The sequence below is a fragment of the Aotus nancymaae genome, unplaced genomic scaffold, assembly GCF_030222135.1.
Source record: "Aotus nancymaae isolate 86718 unplaced genomic scaffold, 86718_ANA_hifiasm-v0.15.2.pri h1tg000041l, whole genome shotgun sequence".
Taxonomy (NCBI): domain Eukaryota; kingdom Metazoa; phylum Chordata; class Mammalia; order Primates; family Aotidae; genus Aotus; species Aotus nancymaae.
The window spans coordinates 25,629,437-25,651,479 of NW_026988455.1; the positions used below are offsets into that span (position 1 = coordinate 25,629,437).

Genomic DNA, 22,043 nt, shown 5'->3' on the forward strand with positions numbered 1-22,043 from the left:
ATTTTAATTTAAAATTTTATACCTGACTTTAAAAAGAATACTCTTTCTTTTCTTTTTTTTTTTTAAGACAGAGTTTTGCTCTTATTGCTCAGGCTGGAGTTCAATGACACAATCTTGGCTCACTGCAACCTCTGCCTCCTGGGTTCAAGCAATTCTCCTGCCTCAGCCTCCCGAGTAACTGGGATTACAGGCACGTGCCACCACTCCTGGCTAATTTTGTATTTTTAGTAGAGATGGGGTTTCACCATGTTGGTCAGGCTGGTCTTGAACTCCTGACCTCAGCTGATCCACCCACCTCAGCCTCCCAAAGCACTGGGATTACAGGTGTGAGCCACTGCGCCCGGCCAAGAATACTCTTCTGACACTCAAAAATAAATCTGTATAGAATGCAAGTCAAAAAAAGGGATTATATGTACAGAACTTCCAAAGAAAGTTGCTAGACGCAGGCAAGAACTTGAGGCTGTCACAGTATCCGAAAGAAGACTAAACAGAAACCCATCCTGCCCAATATTCTGATCTGTGAAACAAGGACACAAACACCAGGAGTGGAGACTGAGCTTGCCACAGCACTTTCAATCCTTCAACAATCACTGCTTGGCACTGTTGCAGGAGGCCCAATGCACAGGGAGAAATCTTCTCTAAGACCCTCCCAGGGAAATGTACAGACTAAAACTAACGAGGCCCCAGAAGTTACATTTCTCTAAATAGGAAGCAGGGAGGCAAGTGTATACAGATATTCCAGGTGACCTCCTCTGGATGGTAGTGTATAAGGGAACAGTTTTCTTGTTTTCCAATTTTTTTACTACAAAAACATTATAAAGTATAATAAAAACACACACACACACACACACACACACACACACAGAGTCTGAAAAGACAAAGCAAACATTAGAGCCAGACCCAGAGATGGCAGGGATGTTGCAATGATTAGAACAGAAATTTGTTATTAATACACTAAAGTCTCTAATAAAGAAAACAGACAACCTGCAAGAATCGATAGGTGATGTAAGCTGAGAGATTGGGACGCTAAGAAAGAATCAAAAGGAAATGCTAGAAATCAAAAACACTGTTATAAAACTGAAGAATGTCTTCGATGGGCTCTTCAATAGACTGGACACTGCCAAGTAAAGAAACAGGGAGCTTTAAGATAAACCAATAGAAACTTCCCAAACTGAAACGTAAAGACAAAAAGAAACAATAATGACAAAACAATGTTCAAGAACTATGGGGTAATTACAAAACGTGTAACAACATTTAATAGGAATACCAGAAGGAGAAAAAAAAGAGAAAGGGACAGAGGATATATCTGAAATAACAGATGAGGATTTTCCAAAATTCGTAACAGGAAGCAAATCACAGATCCAAGAAGTTCAAAAGATACCAAGCAGGATATAAGCAAAAAAAAAAAAAAAAAAAAAAAATTTACACCTAGACATATCATATTCAAACTGCAAAAAATCAAACACAAAGAGAATATCTTGAAAAAAGCCAGGGAAGCCGGGTGCAGTGACTCACATCTGTAATCCCAGCACTTTGGGAGGCCGAGGCAGGCCAATCACAAGGTCAGGAGTTCAAGACCAGCTTGGCCAACATGGTGAAACGCTGTCTCTACTAAAAATACAAAAATTACCTGGGCATGGTGACACATACCTATAATCCCAGCTACTTGGGAAGCTGGGGCAGAAGAATTGCCTGAACCCGGGAGGCAGAGGTTGCAGTTAGCTCTACACTCTAGACTGGGTGACAGAGCAAGATTCCTGCTCAAAAAAAAAAGAAGAAGAAAGAAGAAAGTCAGGGAATGGGCTAAAAACACTTTACCTACAAAGAAGCAAGGACAGAATTGCACTGGACTTCCCCTCAGAAGTCACGCAAGAAAGAAGAGTGTGGGTAAAACATTTAAAGTGTTGGAAAAAAAAAAAAAACAATCCACCAACCTAGAATTCTGTATCCAGCAAAATTATCCTTCAAAAGTGAAGGAGAAATAAAGTCGTTATCAGACAAACAACAATTCAGAAAATTTGTCAGCAGTTAACCTGCCTTGCAAGAAATGTTTAAAGAACTTTAGAGAGAAAGAAAATGATATAGGTCAGAAACTAGAATCTGTAGAAAGAAAGGAATAAGTGAGGGTAAAATAAAACTCTTTCTTATTCTTGATCTAGCAGACAATAGATTGTTCACAATAATAACAGCAACAATGTACTTCCTGCCTTCTTCATGCCCAGAGTTTATGAATAAGTGAGTAACAACAATATTCTAAGGTGGGAGGAAACAATTAGGAATACTGTTTCTTGCTCTACCCATAGAGTGCTATATTATTTGAAAGAGGACTTGAATTAGTCATAAACATATACTGCATATTTAAAAACAACCACTAAAAAAAGGTTTTTAAAAAAGCATTACTGATATGCTGAAAGGAGAAAAAAAATGGGATCATATAAAATGCTCAATTAAAACCAGAGATGGCATTAAAAAAAGAAGACAAAAAGAAAAAAACAAAACAAACAGGGGCAATAAACAGAGAACAGTAACAAATACGGTATATATTAATCCAACTATACAAATAACCACTGTAAATATCAATGGCCCTAAATATAACTAAAAAGCAGACACTGTTAGAATGAATTAAAAAAAAAAAGAAAACAAGGTCCAACTATGTCTTCTAACAGAAACCCATTTAAAATACAAAGACACAGACAGATTAAAAGTAAAGGGATAAAACTCTATGCCCACAAATTCAATAACCTAGATGAAACAAACCAATTCTTCAAAAGATAAACTCTGTCAAAACTCACACAAGAAGAAACAGAAATCTAAATAGGTCTACATCTACTAAAGAAATTGAATAAATAATTAATAACCTTCCAAAACATAAAGCACCAGGGTGAGCTAGTACCCACTGGTGAATTCTACTGACATTAAAGGAATAAATTACACCACCTTTCTACAATCTCTTTCAGATGACAGAAGCAGAAGGAATACTTCCTTACTCATTCTGTGAGGTCAGCATTATCCTCATACCAAAACCAAACACATGACAAGAAAAAAAATAAAACACTACAGATCAGTATTTCTCATGCAAAAATTCCACCCCCCCAAAATTAGTAAATCAAAGTCAACAATGTATAAAAAGAATTATTATTATTATTATTATGAGACAGTGTCTCAATCTATTGCCCAGGTTGGAGTACAGTGGCACAATCATAGCTCACTGCAGCCTCAAACTCCTGGGCTCAAGCAATCCTCTCACCTCAGCCTCCTGAGTAGCTAGGATTACAGGATTACTTGAAGCTTTCCCATTGAGATCAGGAAAAAGGCAAGGATGTACCTCTCACCACTGCTTTCCAAGACTGTCCTGGAGGTCCTAGCTAATACAATAAGATAAGACAAGAAAACAAATCCTGGACTAATAACCTTCTGTCCTTCCTTCTCTCCCTCCCTCCCTCTCTCCCTCCCTCCCTTCCTTCCCACCCTTCCTTTCCTCCCCCCTTTCCTTTCCTTTCCTTTCTCTCTCTCTCTCTCTATTACAAGCTGCTATGGTCTGATTAATAAGTAATCATAGTGCAAGGATGCAGAAATACAAGGTTGATATACAAAAATCAATTACTTTCTTATTTACCAGCAATAAACACTTGGAATTTGAAATTAAGAACACAGTATCATTTACATTGAAAATAAAATAATTAGATATCAATATAAACAAAATATGTAGATCTATAGGAGGAAAACCACAAAAACCTAATGAAGGAACTAAATAAATGGAGAGATATTCCACGTTCATGGATAGGCAGACTCAGTATTGTCAAGACGCCAGTTCTTCCCAATTTGATCTATAAATTTAACACAATCCCTAATCAAAATCTCAAGCCAGTCACAGTGGCTCACACCTGTAATCCCAGCACTTTGAGAGGCCAAGGTGGGCAAATCACTTGAGTCCTGGAGTTCGAGACTAGCCAGTAAAACCTTCTCCTCCCCACCAAGAAAATACAAAAAATTATCTAGGCATATTGGGGAATGTCTGTAGTCCCAGCTACGCAGGAGGCTTAAGTGGGAGGATCACTTGAGCCCAGGAGGTAGAGGTTGCAGTGACCCCAGAACACACCACTGCACTCCAGCCTGGGCGACAGAATGAGACCCTGTCTCAAAAAACAAACTAACAAACAAACGAAAAACCAAAAGACAACAACAAAAACAACAAAACTGCAAGTTATTTTGCAGATACTGACAAATTGATTCTGACGTTTACAAGGAGAAGCAAAGGACCCATAATAGCCAACACAGTAGTGAAGTAGAAAAATAAAGTCAGGGACTGACACTACATGACTTCAAGGCCTCCTATAAAGCTACAGTAATCCAGACAGTGTGATGCTGGTAAAAAAGAAATAGATTTTAATGGGACAGATTAATGAGACAGAATACAGAGCCAGAAACAGGCCTACACAAATATAGTCAACCAATCTTGGGAAAAGGAACAAAAGCAATACAATGGAGACAAGATAGTCTTAACAACAAATGGTGCTCTAACAATTAGACATCCATGCCAAAAAAAAAAAAGAAAGAAAATGAATCAATGCAGATCTTACTCATTTCACAAAAAATAACTTTAAATCATAGACCTCAATGTACAAAATCATGAATCTCCTAGAAAATAACAGGAGAAAAATTAGATGGCCTTGGGTTAGGTAATGAACTTTTAGATACAACATCAAACACACAATTCATGGAAGACAAAATTAGTAAGTTGGACTTCATTAAAATTAAAAACTCCTGCCTTGCAAAAGACACTGTTAAGAAAATAAAAAAGACAAGCCACAGACTGGGAGACAATATATTCAAAACATGTTTTGTTAAAGGACTGTTAACCAAAGTATGCAAAGAACTGAACAATAAGAAAACAAACAATCCAATTAAAAATTGGGCCAAATAACTAAACAAACACCTCACTAAGGAAGATATACAGACAGCAAATAAGTACATGAAAACATGTTTCACATTATATTTCATCAGGAAAATGCAAATTAAAACAATGAGTTCCCATTACTACCTATTACATAAGGCCAAAATCCAGAACACAGACAACACCAAGTGCTGACAAGGATGTGGAGCAACAGGATCTCATTCATTGCTGGTGGGGATGCAAAATGGTACAGCCACTATGGAAGACGGCACAGTGGCACCCAGCCTGTAATCCCAGCACTCTGGGAGCCTGAGGCAGATGGACTGCTTGAGCTCAAGAGTTCAAGACCAGCCTAGGCAACATGACAAAATCCATCTCTACAAAAACACAAAAATTAGCTGAGCATGAGCCTCTATTCCCAGCTACTTAGGAGGCTGAAGTGGGAGGACGACTTGAGCCCAGGGGGTGGAGGTTGCAGTGAGCTGAGATGACACCACTGCACTCCAGCCTATCTAAAAAAAAAAAAAAAACCCAAAAAACTAAACATAGTCTTACCAAATGATCCAGCAACCACACTCCTTGGTATCTACCCAAAGGAGCTGAAACATGTCTACACAGAAAAACCTGCACATGGATGTTTATGGCAGCTTTATTCATAATTGCCAAAATTTGGAAGCAACCAAGATGCCCTTCAGTAGGTGAATGGATAAATAATCCAAACAATGAAATATTATTCAGTGGTAAAAAGAACTCTCAGGTCATGAAAAGACATGAATAATCTTGAATGCGTATTACTAAGCGAAAGAAGCCCATCTGAAAAGCACACATACTGTGTGATTCCACCTACATGACATTCTGCAAAAGGCAAAGCTATGGAGACAGGAAAAAGATCAGTGGTTGTCAGAGGATGGGGGTATGGGGAGGGATGAATAGACAGAGCACAGAGGACTTTGAATCAAACTACTCTGTATTATATTGTAATGGTGGATACATTGTAATGGTGGATATTACATTGTAATGGTTTGACCTCACAGTCAAAACCCATAGAAGACCAGTCACGGCAGCTCACACCTGTAATCCCAGCATTTTGGGAGACTGAGGTGAGAGGACTGCTTAAACTCAGCAGTTAGAGGTTACAGTGAGCTATAAGCACTCCAGCCAGGGCAACAGAGTGAGACCCTGTTTCAAAAAATATATAAAATAAAATAAAAATGTACAACACAAAGAGTAAATCCTGGTGTAAAGTACAGACATTGTTAATGAATATGTATCAATACTGGCTTACCAATCTTAATAAATATAATAAATTGATGCAAGATACTGAATGGGGAAATAGGAGGAGGAGTTATGTGGGAACTCTCCATCTTTTCACTCAGTTTTACTGTAAATCTAAAATTGCTCTAAAAAAATTAAGTCTATTAAAAATAAGTCACGTAGAAAAAGTTCTGTGTGCATCATTACATGTTTCCTAAAGGAAAGATCCTGGGGAAATGTAGGGTCATCAGTGGCCATGGGCGGGAATGCTAAGACATAAAGGGGAGAACTACCCAGATGGGAAAATCTCATGAAGGAAATGCCAAAGAAAGGCTCAGAATTCAAGAATTCTATCTCAGGTATTACTTAAGATAAGAATGAACATGCCAATGGATGAGGACTAGAATATAAGAAATTCTGTTTATTGGGTAAGGATATCATGAACCATGCTGCTACAGAATCTTAGAATCATCTACGAATGTAAGGAAGTCTCGCTAAATTCAACAGCAAGGCCTCCTGCCCCTGCCAGAGCCCATTCCTCCTCCAGGGCTCCTTGGCACCCATGAGTGGAGAGTCACCTCACCTACTTGGTCCCCAGCCCCTGCACTGTGCCTCCTCTGCCCAGACCTCAGCCCCGCGGGCCTCTTCCCTACCACATGCCAACCTGTCTTTCCCACCTCAGAGGGGCGCCCCCATCTCAGAATCCCCTCTGTGCCTCCCTGTGCTCCCCCATCTGTTTCCAGGGTCAGAAGCTGGGACTCTGCCCAACTCAGCAGAGATGCTCACTGTGACAGTCCGGGAGAGGGCAATAGGCACACACTGCCTGCTCCTGACTCCTGCTGGGGCTAGAACTGGGCTTCAGGCTGGGGGATCCAGAAGTAGCCAAGCAGAGCCAGCCCCAGGGGCTCAGACTGAAGGTGAGCATTTAAGATGAATGCACTGTATCAGGGCACACATAACCCTATGGGGATGCCATGGGAGAGAGGAATGCCTCTGAGAGAAAACCATGCTGGGGCTGGTCCTGACAGATGAATCAGGCTTCCCTAGGCAGGTGGGTGTGCAGGTGAGGGGCACTACCAGGCAAAGAAAGGTGAATGTGCACCTTGAGGTGGCTCTGGCAGTGATGTAGGGTAGCACCCAGCATGTCCTGACAGCAGGCTGAGGTCAGATTCCGCTTGAATCCACAGATGACAGGGGTGCCCCAGGCCCCATGAGATCTGCATTGCAGGTGAATGTTCCACAACTGGACTTAAGCAGGGAGAGGCTACAGGCAGAGATCAGCAGCTGTGGGTCCCGAGGCGAGGGCCAGCCCAGAGGGGAACAGTGACCTCAGCAGTGTGGCCTGTGGGAGTCCAAAGCCAGAAGTACTTTAGGAAGCCCATGAGCTTCTCAAAAACAACCACAACACAGACCACATCCACTCTTGTCAATGCCCTGCACTCTATCGCTGGGAACACCAGCCTTCCCTGCCGTAGACACTCACAGCTGAGTCGCGGTCGGGAAGGCGGCATGCAGACACTGGCCTCTTCTGGGCCGTCGGAGTGCCTCTGACCCTGGGAATCTTCTCAGACTGGAATCACAGAAAGCAAGTGTCTACATTGGCCTTTGTTCCTCCTGTCCACATGGCCTACTGAGGCAGAGCCCAGCCCTCAGCACCAACACGGAATCCACAAGATTCATGGCACGAACAGATCAGCCAGCCCAGCTACCTCTGAAGCCCTGGGGCCCTAAGAGGAAAGGGCAGACCTGGACATCCACTCCATTTCTCAGCACCCACCTCTGCACTCCCCTCCCACCCCCGTCCAAGCAACTGAGCGGTTCCCTTGCTTCACAGCACTCACCTCTGCCCTGCTTGTATCCTGAGACCCCTGGGTAAGGCTCCCAGCCTCGGGCTCTGGGAGAACTAGAAGGTTCCATTCTTCATGCTGGCCTCACCAGCCTGTCCTGAGGCTAGACCACACCTAAGTGACACTTTGAGGGGCAGCATCACAACAAATGAGCCACAAAACTCTCACGGCAATCCTTTGACCAAATAATTTCACTCCTGGCAATCTGCCCCAGAGAATGATTCCAATGAATCTAAAAAGATGCTTCTGGCATTTCTCATGCACCCGGGGTCCCAGGTGGCAGAGGCGTCCACCCAGCTAGGCCCCATGAGGGTGCTGGGAAAAAAAGGATTCAAAACAGTGAACTGCACATTCACACACACTAGAAAAAAAAAGATCAAAGGTGATAAACAAGAACCTCTAGGAGGCCAGGCGTGGTGGCTCATGCCTGTAATCCTAGTACTTTGGGAGGCTGAGGCGGGTGGATCACCTGAGCTCAGGACTTTGAGACCAGCCTGGGCAACAAGGTGTAACCCTGTCTCTACTAAAATACAAAAAATTAGCTGGGCATGGCAGCATGCACCTGTAATCCCAGCTACTCGGGAGGCTGAGACAGGAGAATCACTTGAACCCAGGAGGCAGAGGTTGCAGTGAGCCAAGATCCCACCATTGCATTCCAGCCTGGGTGACAGAGCAGGACACCATCTCAAAAAAAAAAAAAAAAAAAAAAAACCTCTAGGAATGAAAAATGACTTTAAAATTTAAAACTCAATGAACAATTTAAACAACTAATTACATACTTTTGCTCAATAGTTCCACTACCTTCAGAGAACTGGTGAAATGGAACAGAGATCTGAAGAAAAACCCAGGTTGTGACACAGAGAAGCAGGTGGAAGACGGGAAAGCCCAGCCAGGAGCTGCAGGGATGGAAGGAGAAGGACAGGTAAAAAAGTGCTCCAGAGGGCATGACAGATGGCCGTGCGATGGTGTGAAATTGACAAAGGCTGGCCACCTCCACCACACCTCGCCCTACCACCCCGGGCGTGAGCTCCCCTGAGAAAAGCTGTGTGCTCACCGTGCCCTCTTCTGTTTCCACAAGCCTCTTCCCATTGCTTGTCACCCTCATCACAGACCCTGCCTGCTCTGCTCCGAGAGGTCCAGGAAACTAATGAGCCACTGATTCCTCCAGGGACAGGGGTGCCTCAGCACAGCCCTCAGCACCAATGCAGAATCCATGAGATTCATAGGGGCTCTGCATACGCCTACCCAAGACCTTACTGAGGCCCTGCCTGCACACTGAGTTGCCCCATGGTCTTCCCTGGAGCCAAGGAGACACCCTCACAGCAGTGGTCCAGCCTGGGGGTGCCAACCATCCTGCTCAGCACAGACTGAGCCCTCCCAAAATGCCAACCCGAAATATTGGCTTAAGTCCACCATTGGCTAATTCATCCTTTTATTTATCAAATAAAGACACTGAAGGGAAAAAAAGACTAGGCCCTCCGAGGTATGTTTTTCACCTGTCACAGCCTATTTGCAAACTTAGCACTACTGTAGTAACTGATATTCTCTACCTCTGAAGCCCAAACCAACCTTAATAACTATTTTACAAAGTTAGCTACAAACGATGTCTTTTTCTGACACAACCACTACTGGGGGCCCTGGAGATGCTCCCGCCCTGCGCTGGGGTCCCTGACAGCCAAATCTGGGTGGGCCCCAGCCAATCTGCACAGTTTCAGTAGATGGTAATGCAAAGCTCTGTACACTCTTAAACACGAATAGCCAGGTGAAGTAAAGATAATTTGCCTTTTTTTCTCCTAGGGCATGTAAGCGCTCAGGGACAAAGTCATTTGTGCTAATTAATAAAAACTGCACTACACCTTACACCACAATAGCACATCAGAAGGCTATTCAGTTACTGCAGGAGAATTCCACTGTTCTCTGAAGTCACTCTTGATGTTTATAAATCTAGAAATACAAAATTAAAAGTTAACTGTTCCTCGAATGTGGCAGACAAACACGTGTATAAGGAGGCCCAGCTCATCTATGGCCAACCCACACTGAACACACCAGATCTGGTCCAGTCTTGGAAGCTAAGCAAGGTCAGGCCTGGCTACACTTTGAATGGGAGGCTGCAGAGCAGCAGTCCCCTTCCGGGCTGGGTCTGGGTGCAGCTGCTTGGGCCGAGCTCCTCTACCCCAGCTGCTTCCTGCCATAGCGTGGAGCTTGTGTCGCCATTTACCCAGCCCTCCTACACACCAGGGTCACCATCCCACGAGCTGTGACATGGCTCTGTCATCTGTCATCTGCATTTTACAGGTGAGCAGGAAGAGGCTCAGAGAGGTGATGGGCTCACTCTGGTCACACCTGAGGTGGCCAAGCAGGTCCAAATTGCAAAGCTGTCCCATGCTACAAGAGCTTGCAAAGCTGTCCCACGCTGCAATGCCATCCCATGCTGGGCCTTGCCCCCTCAGAGCAGTGTGGCTAAGGTAATGTGGGTCTCCACGTGTTGTAAGGACATGCATCGACTGGGAGAATCACAAAGGCACAGCTCTGGACACCACCTGCCCTGCCCTCCAGGAGCTGCCTTTTGCCCTCAGAAGAAATGTGAGGTGCCTACCACTTAGGACCACAGCCTCCAGCAGACTGTCAGGACAACACACACACACACACAGACACACATGCACAAACCCCACACACACCACCATACCACACATACCACCATACCACACACCACTACACCATATACACATACACATATGCAATAGACTACAAGCACACACTACACAAACCACACACACCACACACATTCACACATATTACACACATACCACACACATACTGCACACACAGAGCACACAGACACAAACACATCACACACAGGCCACACGCCACCCAAAAGCACAGCAGGGACCTCCTCTCACCTGGCTACTCAGGCTGAATGGAGCTGGGGGCCAGGGGAATCCCCAGGGCTATTCCTGGGCAGCACAAGGGCCGTGGTCATCCTATCTTTCTTGGCCTCAATGCCCTCGTTGATAAAAACAGAGGGTTGGTCTGCACCTGGGTGGCCAGACTCAGCAAACAAAACCACAGGACACCCAGTCAGACGAGTTTCAGATCAACGGAACTGGTAGCGTGGCTGAGCGTCCTGTATACACCTGGCCCCACCAGCACCTCTAAATCCCTTTTGTGCTCTGGATCCCCTTGCTGCAAGCAGTTCACATGTGAAATGAGGAACTGGAGCACATCAGCCTTTGTGGTGATATGTTATGGTTTAGTGAAGTCCAGGAAATGTGAAATTCACAGGCAACCACCAAATATCTCAGCTGAGAGGCCGGTCCCCCATGAGCTGCTTCACCGGCATTTGTTCCTGCTTTTGAAACACTGGCATTCAGGCAGTGAGTGTGGCATGCTCTTTTGCTAGTTTTCTAAAATCACTGTTTCCAACCTCCATGCACCCCATCTCCTTGTACCACCTCTGCCATCATCATTTGGAATTTGTCAGGAACCCCCATCTGGATCCCAATGGGGTCCCAATTCTTGGGCTTGCCGAGCAACAGGAGTTGGTCTGTGGGAAGTGAAAGAGGGGAGGGCAGCCCACAGCATGGTAGCAGGGCACCCTCCCAGTGGGCACAGCCACTCTCCAACCAGGCCAGTGCCACCTAATCCCTTCTTATCATTGTCCCTTGAAGATGAAGGCACTGACGGTTAAAAACAAACACAGCAGCAGCCCGAGGTCCAGCAAGCCCTTCTCGGAACCCACCCCAGAGGGCCCCTGCAGATGCAAGTGATGGGCAACCCGGTACCTCCCCACCTCCCTGCAGAGGGTTCCTGGGATACTACAAAAGCCACACCCATGGAGATGGACACGGGGCTAGCTCACTGAGACCTGTGCTGGACACAAGAAACAGGCTGCCGAGCAACAGTGCAATAAATGACATCATGTCTGAGAGGCACGCACAATAGAAAACAGCACTGCTTCCAAGGGCGCACACGGACATACCAGCCAGGTCAAAAGCTGGGGCTCGGTAGGAAGCCCCTAACGGTGCAGGCAGCAGGAACAGGCCAACAGGAAGGGAGGGGCTTACAGGATGCACTGGTGGGCTTCTTAGGGAAATGCATTCCTCTATGAGCTGGAGGTGATTAAAATAAAATTTTAAAAGAAACGCCCTCCATGTGAGCCCTGCCCTGCCTGCGCTGTGCCAGCAGCGTGGGATGGGGACTGAGGAAAAATAGTCAAAGTACAGCCTCATCCCAGCCCAGGGCCCTGTGGACGCACCTCCTCAGTGGGGTCTACCAAAGTGAACCCCCACCCTGACACTCACGAACAACCTCTTGGGAGGGTGGGGGGATGATGGGGTGTCTGTATCATGCCTGCTCCTAGCAGGTGACGGGACAAGGCCAGCTCAGAGGGCAGGACTATTACGGCACAACCCACTTCTGACTGCGGTTGGCAGCTTTGCTTTCTCAGAACTGCCACTTATCACATGAATGGGCCACCTGGTACTTCCCCACCACCCTGCAGGGGTTCCTGGGATACCACGAAAGCCACACCCATGGAGATGGACACGGGGCTAGCTCACTGAGACCTGTGCTGGACACAAGAAACAGGCTGCCGAGCAACAGTGCAATAAATGACATCATGTCTGAGAGGCACGCACAATACAAAACAGCACTGCTTCCAAGGGCGCACACGGACATACCAGCCACGTCAAAAGCTGGGGCTCGGTGGGAAGCCCCTAACGGTGCAGGCAGCAGGAACAGGCCAACAGGAAGGGAAGGACTGGATGAAGGGTACATCCAGCCCCCCAAAGCCCCACAGACTGACTACTTGACAAACACCAAATGTGCCCCTGGACTGCCATCCTCTGGTAGTATGGGAGCCAAGGTCTTGGTGATGAGCTCAGTGGCAGGGTTCCTGCAGCACAGCCCCTTTCACTGGCTGGGAGTGAATCACGATTAAATGTTAAGCCTGATGCTCACTTGTCAAAATAACCCGTCCACAGTGTGCCGTGTGCCTGGCGTGAGTTAGAGGCATCTGGACTTCTCAAGTCCCACCCCTGAGGTCAGCGTCACCAGGTAGACGGCAGGCCTTCCCCGAGAGGGACTGAGGAGCTGCAGGGGCAGGCCTGCCGGTCACCACCGCAGCTGGGAACCATTCAACAAGAACAAAATGCACTCGGCCGGCCTATAAGGTCCACTGGTGGCCGAGCTGACAGAGGTGCCCCCAACATCCCATCGCAACCTGAGGACCCCTGCCCATCAGGGTGCCCAGAAGAGGAGGGGTATCAGGTCAAGATGCTCTCCTGGGGAGGAGGAGGGATTTGGAAATTTAAGGGAGAGCTGAGAGGAAAAGAGGAGAGTTCTTAAAAAATCCCCCAATCTTGGCTATGAGATACTTCCCAACACTGTTCTCAAAAGACCGGCCGGAAGAACCCACAAATGTAAGGGGCACGTGAAAAGGAGCTCAGCAGCAAGGTGACTGCAGTGCCATGCAGGCCTAACGGTAGGTTCCAACCTCGCAGGGATGAGCCTCCCTCACCTCAGGACCACACCAGGCTCCTCCCTGGCAGATCCTAAAACACTCAACCACACCTATACCCTGAAACCCAAGCCAACAGCTGAGCCATAGCCATGTTGTGGACCACTGTCCCACTGCCTGCCCCCAGTGTCAACCGCCCCCCACAACCAGCTTCCCGCCCCACAGCCTGCCTGACTCCAGGGCTCTGCACTCCCAACCAGGTCAGCCCACCATGCTCTCCTTTCCTGACAGAAGCCCAGTAGGAGGCTACCTGCAGGGAGTCTCCCTCCAAGCCCAGTGGCCTGAGGGTCTGCATGGTCTCTGCAGCTCAACCTCCCACTTTTCAGAGCTAGAGGGTGCCGGGTCCCAGGAGAAAAGAGAAGCTAAGACCAAAGACCCAGAATGCCTGATCCTCCTGTGCCCTGGTTGGACCCAATGGCCAGGCACTCTTTTTAAGATTTGTTAAAACTTGGCAGAGGTCGAGGGCGGTGGCTCATGCCTGTAATACCAGCACTTTGGGAGGCCAAGGTGGGCAGATCACAAGGTCAAGAGATGGAGACCGCCTGGTCAACATGGTGAAACCCCGTCTTTACTAAAAATACAAAAATTAGCTGGGCATGGTGATGCATGCCTGTAGTCCCAGCTACTTGGGAGGCTGAGGCAGGAGAAACACTTGAACCCAGGAGGTGGAGGTTGCAGTGAGCTGAGAAAAGATTGCACCACTGAACTCCAGCCTGGCAACAGAGCTTCTCAAAAAAAAAACCTAAAAAACAAAAAAACTTGGCAGAAACACTGAGGCACTAATGTGCAATTTGCCTGACTCTGCCCAGAGACACATGCTCAGCTGCATGCATCAGCACCTTCCCAGAAAGCAAACTCCCTGGGCACACAGGAAGGCAGAGACAATGAAGCCCTCCAGCACCACACAGCCTCTCCTCCTGCCACGAAAAGGAGTGGCGCTCGAGCCCTACCCCTCCCCTGACTGCCAGCCCTCTGAACGTTCTGAGGGCTGGCTCTCCCACTAGGATAAACCTGGCCCACCAAGAAGTCCATCATATTCAAGAAGGGCAGGTTTTTAGGACTGAGATGTCGTAGTAAACACTGGCTGGCCAGTGTGCATGCATTTCATCATTCATTCAAGCACTCCTTCATTCCTTCAAGCATCCATAGATCCTTGATCCCAGCCAGGCCTGGTGCTGAATTTGGGCTAAATGAAAAACACAGGGGCCCCAATGAAGCTTCAGTCAGCTCCACTCCTCCAGCTGCCAGCCAGGCGACATGCAGTTTGTCCTCTGCTGGTGGGCACAGGGGGTCCTGACAGAAACAGGGAAACCTCCTCCCAACCCACAGCTGTGCAAAGGGATCATGCTGGACTGAGATTAGCTTCCCAGGACAGCCCCCACTCCACGCGGCCTGCCTCATGTGCCCCTACACCCAGCACACAGGGGAGGAGGAGCCAGTTTAACCAGAGAGGCCAGGAGCAGCAGAGCCGGGAAGGCAGTTCACCCAGGAGGACAGACTGTGGGTAAGCCAGCAACTGGGAAAAGCCCCATCCTGCCGGTGGCCATGGACATAAGAATTCAAAGACTAATTATCAAACCCGAAAGAGTACAGTACCACTGGTGCCTGCGAGATAGGAGTAAAACTAACATTAACACAACCCTTATAAATTAGCCTGCTCAGAGAAATAAAGAAAATGGATTAACATCAGGATGTTGACTTTGTTTCATGAAATGCACCTCAGGAAATCCAGGTCTAGCATCCCTCAGGGAAGTTCCATCAAGAGGAAGGCATCTCTGGTTACGCACATATTTAGCTGCAAACCAGCTATGCATACACACATACGCCCAGCGGGTGCTTGCATAGCCACGTTCATCCTTGTTCACAGAAGATGCGAATCTCGGTCCGTGTAGTGTGTCTGCACATGCAGAGACGAGCCATGCACAACACTCAGACGTGTGTGCAGGCATTCCAGACCCAGCTTCGGCTCAGTGAGTGGTCACACAGTGAAGACAGCTAGGAAATACCTTCTGTGACTCCAAATCCTCAATTTCTTCAGGTTTACATTATATTTTCAGAAATTCCTTATTGTCATTCCTAAAGTAGACTGAATTGAAAGAGGCTCCTCATATTTTGGCATTAAGTTTCCCTACACTCTGCCTCCAGGCGAAGAGTATCTGTAAGTATCTGAGCATTCACAGGTAATCACATAGGATCCCTAAGTATCTAAGTATATATAAGTAATCGCTTAAGTGTCTATAATTACCCAAGTATCTGTAAGTAATAATTTGGCATCAGTAGGTACCCAAGTATGTGTAAGAATTATTTAGTATTTGTAAATACCTGAATAGTTATAAGTAATCATTTCACATCTGTATTTGGGTACCTGCAGGTAATCATTTAGCATCTGTAAGTACTTCTTTATACATAAGTGCCCAACTACCTGTTAGTAATTATTTAGCATCTATAAGTACCCAAGTATCTATAAGTATTCCTTTAGTATTTGTAAGTACCTGAGTACCTGCTGGTGATTGTTTGGCATCTGTAAGTACCTAAGTAACTATAAGTGCTCCTTTAAATCCTGTGCAGGAGTAATCTCCATTCTTCAAATAAAAATATATATAATTCCTTCAGAATGATATTAGGTTGGTGCGAAAGTAATTGCCATTAAAACTAATGGCAAAAACCACCATTACTTTTGTACCAATCTAATAACATCTTCAGACTGGAACTTAGGCTTGTCTGTGCCTCAGCCTGTGTGGGCTAAGGCTGGTGTCCACTGGGCTCTCAGGGGTCCCGCCTTCGGTCAAACCCTTATGTGCCTCACAATCCACATGTTTTAGGTACAAGGTCCCAATGTGCTCTCCTGCTCATACCGTCACTGGGAGCAGTGAGCGGGAGCTTAGCTGCCCATCAGAGGAGGGCAGTGCCAGAGGGAGCTCAGTTCACACAGCCAGTGGGGTCCTCTGCAGGTGTCCACAAGCTGGGATCCCCACTTGGAGTGGACACTTGGGATGAGGAAGTTCACCTGATGACAGCTGTGAGACAGCCCTGCTGCTATGGGAAGTGGCGGCTGCTCCTGGTGCCATGGGAGGGCCCATCCCTGACCCAAGAGTCAGGAACCCATCAGCCTGAAGAGGCTGAGAACAGAAGCCTCCCCTCCCCAACCTGGAATGTTCCCAAAGCAGGGGAGGGGCTGACTGGGGAGGCTCTTTTTCAACTAAAAACTCTAAGTGCAGCATGCAGCCTTGAGGTCAATGGCCTGTCCACCTACAGGGACCCTCGGGCAGCTCTAGCCAATAGAGGCAGATAGGCTGCAGACCAAGCTAATGTGTATTAATGAAGGTAAGGGGGTCACATGAGAAAAGGAGGTGTGCTGAAGGGGCAGAGACACCTCACCCACCACAGCCTTCAGTGTCGGGAGGTCTGGGGCCAACTGCTATGCAGCAGAGAGGGCTACCCAAGCCCCAGTGTCTATAAAACCCACAGTCCATAAAATCTGTAAAACAAGAAGCCAGAAAATCTGACCTCTAAACCCTGATGGTCGCACTTCCTTGCTTACTTTATATCTGATTATAAAAGTACTGTGCTCTTGGAAAACAAGTTGGAAAGGATAGAAAAGTACAAAAGTGGTAGGAGTAAAATAATCTTAACTTTTAACATGTTGGCATACTCCCTAGACTGCCTTCTATTTTAACTGGTTGACACCAGCCATCACATTATGTGTGCAGTGTTTCATTTAATATCATCATAAGCATATACTCATCACATTAAAGCCTTGCTGTAAACATCACTGCTGACTGCGCAATTTCCGATTATGTGAGGACATTGTAATTTACCTAGTCATCTCCTCAACTCCATCATTCAACAGTGTAGAATTCTCGATAAATTAAATGAAGATGCAAAATATTCACTCTTTATATACTTTTAAATTTGTTATGGTAGATTTTTTACAGATGTTACAGATAAAGGGCATGGTCTCTTTAAAAATCCAAAGCAGGTTTTGGAGCTTACTACTTTAAGTGGTTTCTAAGGAAACCAATTGTATGCAGATGTAGAGCAAATATCTCCTTTGGGAAGCTCTGGGAGTTACAGCTTTCTATCTGGATAAAACCCTCAGAGACACAGGACAAATTTGACCAGAGAGCAAATGTAGTCAGAGGTCATATTAACAGAAATAGGAACTCTAGACTAAGGGAGGTGAGGCTGCTGTCCTCAGCTCCTACCATATACTGGAGGGTAATGACCTGGCAGGTGCCTTGGGTCCAGGGGGGTGCTGCCCTCAGGGGTCAGCCTTGGAATAGAAACTGAAATAGTTTAGAGGGTAAAGAAAAATAAAAAAAGCAAAGGATTTTTCATTTGAATTGAGGCCCTCCCAACAACTCCAGGGAAGGGGGTGCTGCTGTGTCCCAGCCTGCTGGAACATTTTAGCACCTGTTCTTTGCCTTTTTTTTTTTTTTTTTTTTTTGGCATAAAGGACAAGAAAAGCAACGATTAGGATATGGAAACCTGGATGGGCAAAAGCAGCTTGAGCCCCTCCCTCCAAGGACCTCTGGATGTGCCCTGCCCTAGGCCCCTGGAGGGTACAGCTGCAGGACCTGGGGCCTAGAGCAGGACAGAGCTGTGGTCCTCCAGTTGGAGAGGGGCTATGAGGCTGGAATGAAACCAGCTAGGGCGTCTCCAGCAATACTTCTAACAACAGCCAAGTGTACCATGAGTCGAGGTGCAAGGCCATCGGCTGGTGTTTGGCCCCCTCTGACTGTGGCTCCTGAGCCACTCAGAACATCAATGTTCGCATCTATAAAACAGGGACATGACCTGGCTCACAGGATGAACTGCAGGTAGCAGACATCAGATCAGATACCCCAGCTATACCTCAGGTCACTGACACCAAGTAAAGAAAGGGTGGACAACAGCGTGCTTTGGCTCAGGAAAGAGTATCTGAACACTGGGCAACAGAGACTCACCAAGCAACCACAAGAATTAGGTCTTGTCCCTAAGTTCCACCCAGCAGGCGGGGTATTGCAGGAACCACCATGAAACATTCTTTTACCAAGCAATTGGTAAAAATTGCAGGTTGCCAAGTGTTGCTAGGGGAACTTCACCAAGAACCTATGGCTTAAATCACTAAGCAAGGAATGCAGATAATTTTAAACAGGTTAGTGACGGGGGCAATGATGCTGCACTCCCCAAGTGAGTAAACAATGAGCCCGGCCTGAGTGTTATGTCTGCCTGGGATCACCCTGCTGCTTCCACAGTGGGGACCAGCAGCCCCTGCAGAAGCAACTGTCTTCCCAGGGATTCCCCCAGGAGTTTGAGAAGACCCTGAGATCCCAGCAGGCCAGGAACAGAGGTGTGGCCCCAGTGAAAAAGGGCTCCTGGGAGGTGCACACTGAGAGCCCCTGGCCCTGCTGCCCATCACAAGGGGGCAGGATTGGGGACCTCCAAGAACAGGGACCAAGCTGTCCCTGGTGAAGGCAGAATTACAATGATCTCTGGGTAAAAACTGAAATGCACAAACACCAGGGCAGGCAGGAAGCAGAGCGGGCTGTGGAGCAGCTGGGGAAGGTGCTGGCTCTCCCAGCAACGCCCTCAGGCAGGTATATATTCACAGCCCGGAGACTCAAGGCGTCTTCAGGTAAGGAGCCAGACTAGGAGCAGGCCACACGGCTAGGTCCCTGAGCAATGGCCAAGCATCTGGGGCTGAGGTCCCTGTGGGGCAACGGGCTTTTGACGGATGCTCTCTTGGGCTTCTTCCTGTGAGTCCCTTGCCAGGGAGGCTGTGACATTATGGCTCATCACTCATCAAGGCCAGAGGCAGAGGGGATACCTGCACTCAGACATGTAGGCCAGCGCACTCCTCCAACATGGACCCTGTCCAGGGTCTGAGGTCTTCTTAGGACCGAAGCTGAAGTCTGTTAACAGTGATTTCATTCATAGAAAACAATTCAGTGCAAGGGAAACAACAGGCCAAGGGAGGAAGCAGGGATTCTGGTCCCCACCCTGCCCCTAAATCACTGTGCAGCCTCAGTTTTCCCACTTGCGAAAACAGGGGCTTGCTCCCAGAGACACCCCCATCTCAAACGTCCTACTCACCTGGTGGGCAGAGGCAGGCACCCGTGCAGCAAGGCATTGTACAGCCTGCTCCTGAAGGGGTGCTTAGCCCAATCCCAGACTGTTCTACTAGAGTTGGTTTTTAACAGAGATGAGTTCAGAAGACCAATTTAATTGTGTCTTCCTTTCCAAAGAGTAGTTTAAAATGTAATAATATAACACGTATTTGGGATCTAGAAGAAACTATGATCAGGAAAAAGCGTCTCAGTGGGGAGAGGGGTGCTTGGGACCCTGAGTCCCAGCATACTGTGAGTAAGCATGGGTCACAGGAGCCACAGCTGCTGCCCCCATGACAGGGCCTCACCCATCACACGTCTGCTGAGTGACACCGGATCCCTTGCAGGGTCACAGCAGTCTGCCACTAGCCGGACCAAGTATGGCCCCAGAGCTGTCAGGGTGCCCACACTCAGGTTGGGGAGCCACCCAGAGGTGTATGAGGGCATCTGGGGAGAAGTGGCCCTTCAAAGGAACACAAATCATAAAGGGATATTCAAATCTCAGCAGTGCTACTCAAGTGTGCCAGGGTCACAGGACAAAGAAGAGTCAGAAGACACCACCGCAACCAGAAGGGCTGAGGAGACCTGAGGACCAGCCCATGGCCTCCGGGGTGGTCTCGGCAGGGAAAGGATGCCCCAGGAAGCCTGCAGTCTTGGTAATGGGCACGGGCTCCTGCCACGGAGATATAAGATGTGAATATTCAGGAACACTGGCTGGGGTATGTGGAGATGCTTAGTACCACGTTTGTAACTTTTGTGTACATCTAAAATAATTCTAAAATTAAAAGTTTAGGAGGAAAATAAAGTAAATGAGGCTTAAACTCACAACAGGAGTCAAACAAAGAGGGGTATTTAGGAAACAGATGAGCTTTCCACCTCTGCAGACTGAGCATCCAGAAAGCACTCACCCTGGAGGTCTGTGGGGCTCCAACAGCTCTGTGGCAGGAGCGGGAGACAATAGAAGGGCCTGTTCCCAGCCTATCAGAGCAGGGCGCCCTTCTTACATCTGACTTCTCAGGGAAAACCTGCTCTTCTGTCTTCATTAGAAAGCACCAGGGCTACTGACACAACTCTACAACTCTAGGGAAGAAAGGGCTTAAAAGTGAGTGAACTCAATAATTAGATAACTGCACATTAAACTATAGTGAGGTATTCTTTTTCACCTTTAAGGTTGAACTGACAAAGATCAAAAGCTCAGAAAATGTGTTGCCCAGTGTGTAGAGAAATCAGTACAACCTATCTGATGATTTTTAAATCTGAAATGCAATATCCTTGAGCCCAACAACTTTACTGCTTGGAATATATTCGGCAGAAACGCATGCACATATACACAAAAACATAGAGACCAGGATAGCCACGGAGCAACACTGCAGTGGCCTCGGATAAGAAATGAGCTTCATGCCAACCAAGGGAGGTGGGGAAGTGCAGGAGAAGCATGTTTGCTGGAGCCCTAGCGGTAGAGAGTGAGGACCCAGGGTCACTGCAGAACCACATTCATAGTGCACTGCTGTTTGTGTGAGGAGAGGGAAAGGGGGTGGCTGTGGAAACATGAGACAACTCTGGAGCTGGAAGGAAGTTGGTTCCAGAGACAAGGACGTGGAGAGGCACGCATTCCACTGCATTTCTTTCATACTCTCTCTCTCACTCTTTTTAAAATTTTTCTTACCATGTGCTAATTTTGTTTGCAAAATAAATTCAATCAAAAAAATCTACAAGAAAAAAAAACAATCCCATCAAAAAGTGGGCAAAGGATATGAACAAACACTTTTCAAAAGAAGCCATTTATGCAGCCAACAAACATATGAAAAAATGTTCATCATCAGTGGTCATTAGAGACATGGAAATCAAAACCACATTGAGATACCATCTCATACCAGTTACAATGGCGATCACTAAAAAATCTGGAGAAGGCCGGGCGCGGTGGCTCGAGCCTGTAATCCCAGCACTTTGGGAGGCCGAGGCGGGTGGATCACGAGGTCAAGAGATCGAGACCATCTTGGTCAACATGGTGAAACCCCGTCTCTACTAAAAATACAAAAAATTAGCTGGGCATGGTGGTGCATGTCTGTAATCCCAGCTACTCAGGTGGCTGAGGCAGGAGAATTGCCTGAACCCAGGAGGCGGAGGTTGTGGTGAGCTGAGATTGCGCCATTGCACTCCAGCCTGGGTAACAAGAGTGAAACTCCGTCTCAAAAAAAAAAAAAAAAAAAAAAAATCTGGAGACAACAGATGCTAGAGAGAATGTGGAGAAATTGGAATGCTTTTACACTGTTGGTGGGAGTTTAAATTAGTTCAACCATTGTGGATGACAGTGTGGCAATTCCTCAAGGATCTAGAACCAGAAATGCCATTTGACCCAGCAATCCCACTACTGGGTATATACCCAAAGGATTATAAATCGTTCTATTATAAAGACATATGCACACGTATGTTCAATGCAG

The 22,043-nt window shown here is 47.0% G+C and overlaps 1 protein-coding gene across 2 annotated transcripts in view; it reads right to left on the reverse strand.

Annotated features, from left to right (window-relative positions):
* PHF2 (PHD finger protein 2) overlaps window positions 1-22,043 on the reverse strand; it is a 103,623-nt gene that overhangs the window by 67,215 nt on the left and 14,365 nt on the right. Inside the window, exon 1 of one of the 2 annotated variants that reach the window (XM_064361596.1) lies at window positions 7,632-7,699. The exons of the other annotated variant lie outside the window; for it this stretch is intronic. The gene's annotated coding sequence lies outside the window, so the exon portion shown is untranslated. Of the gene's footprint in view, window positions 1-7,631; window positions 7,700-22,043 lie in introns of those variants that run through there. 2 annotated transcript variants of the gene reach the window in all.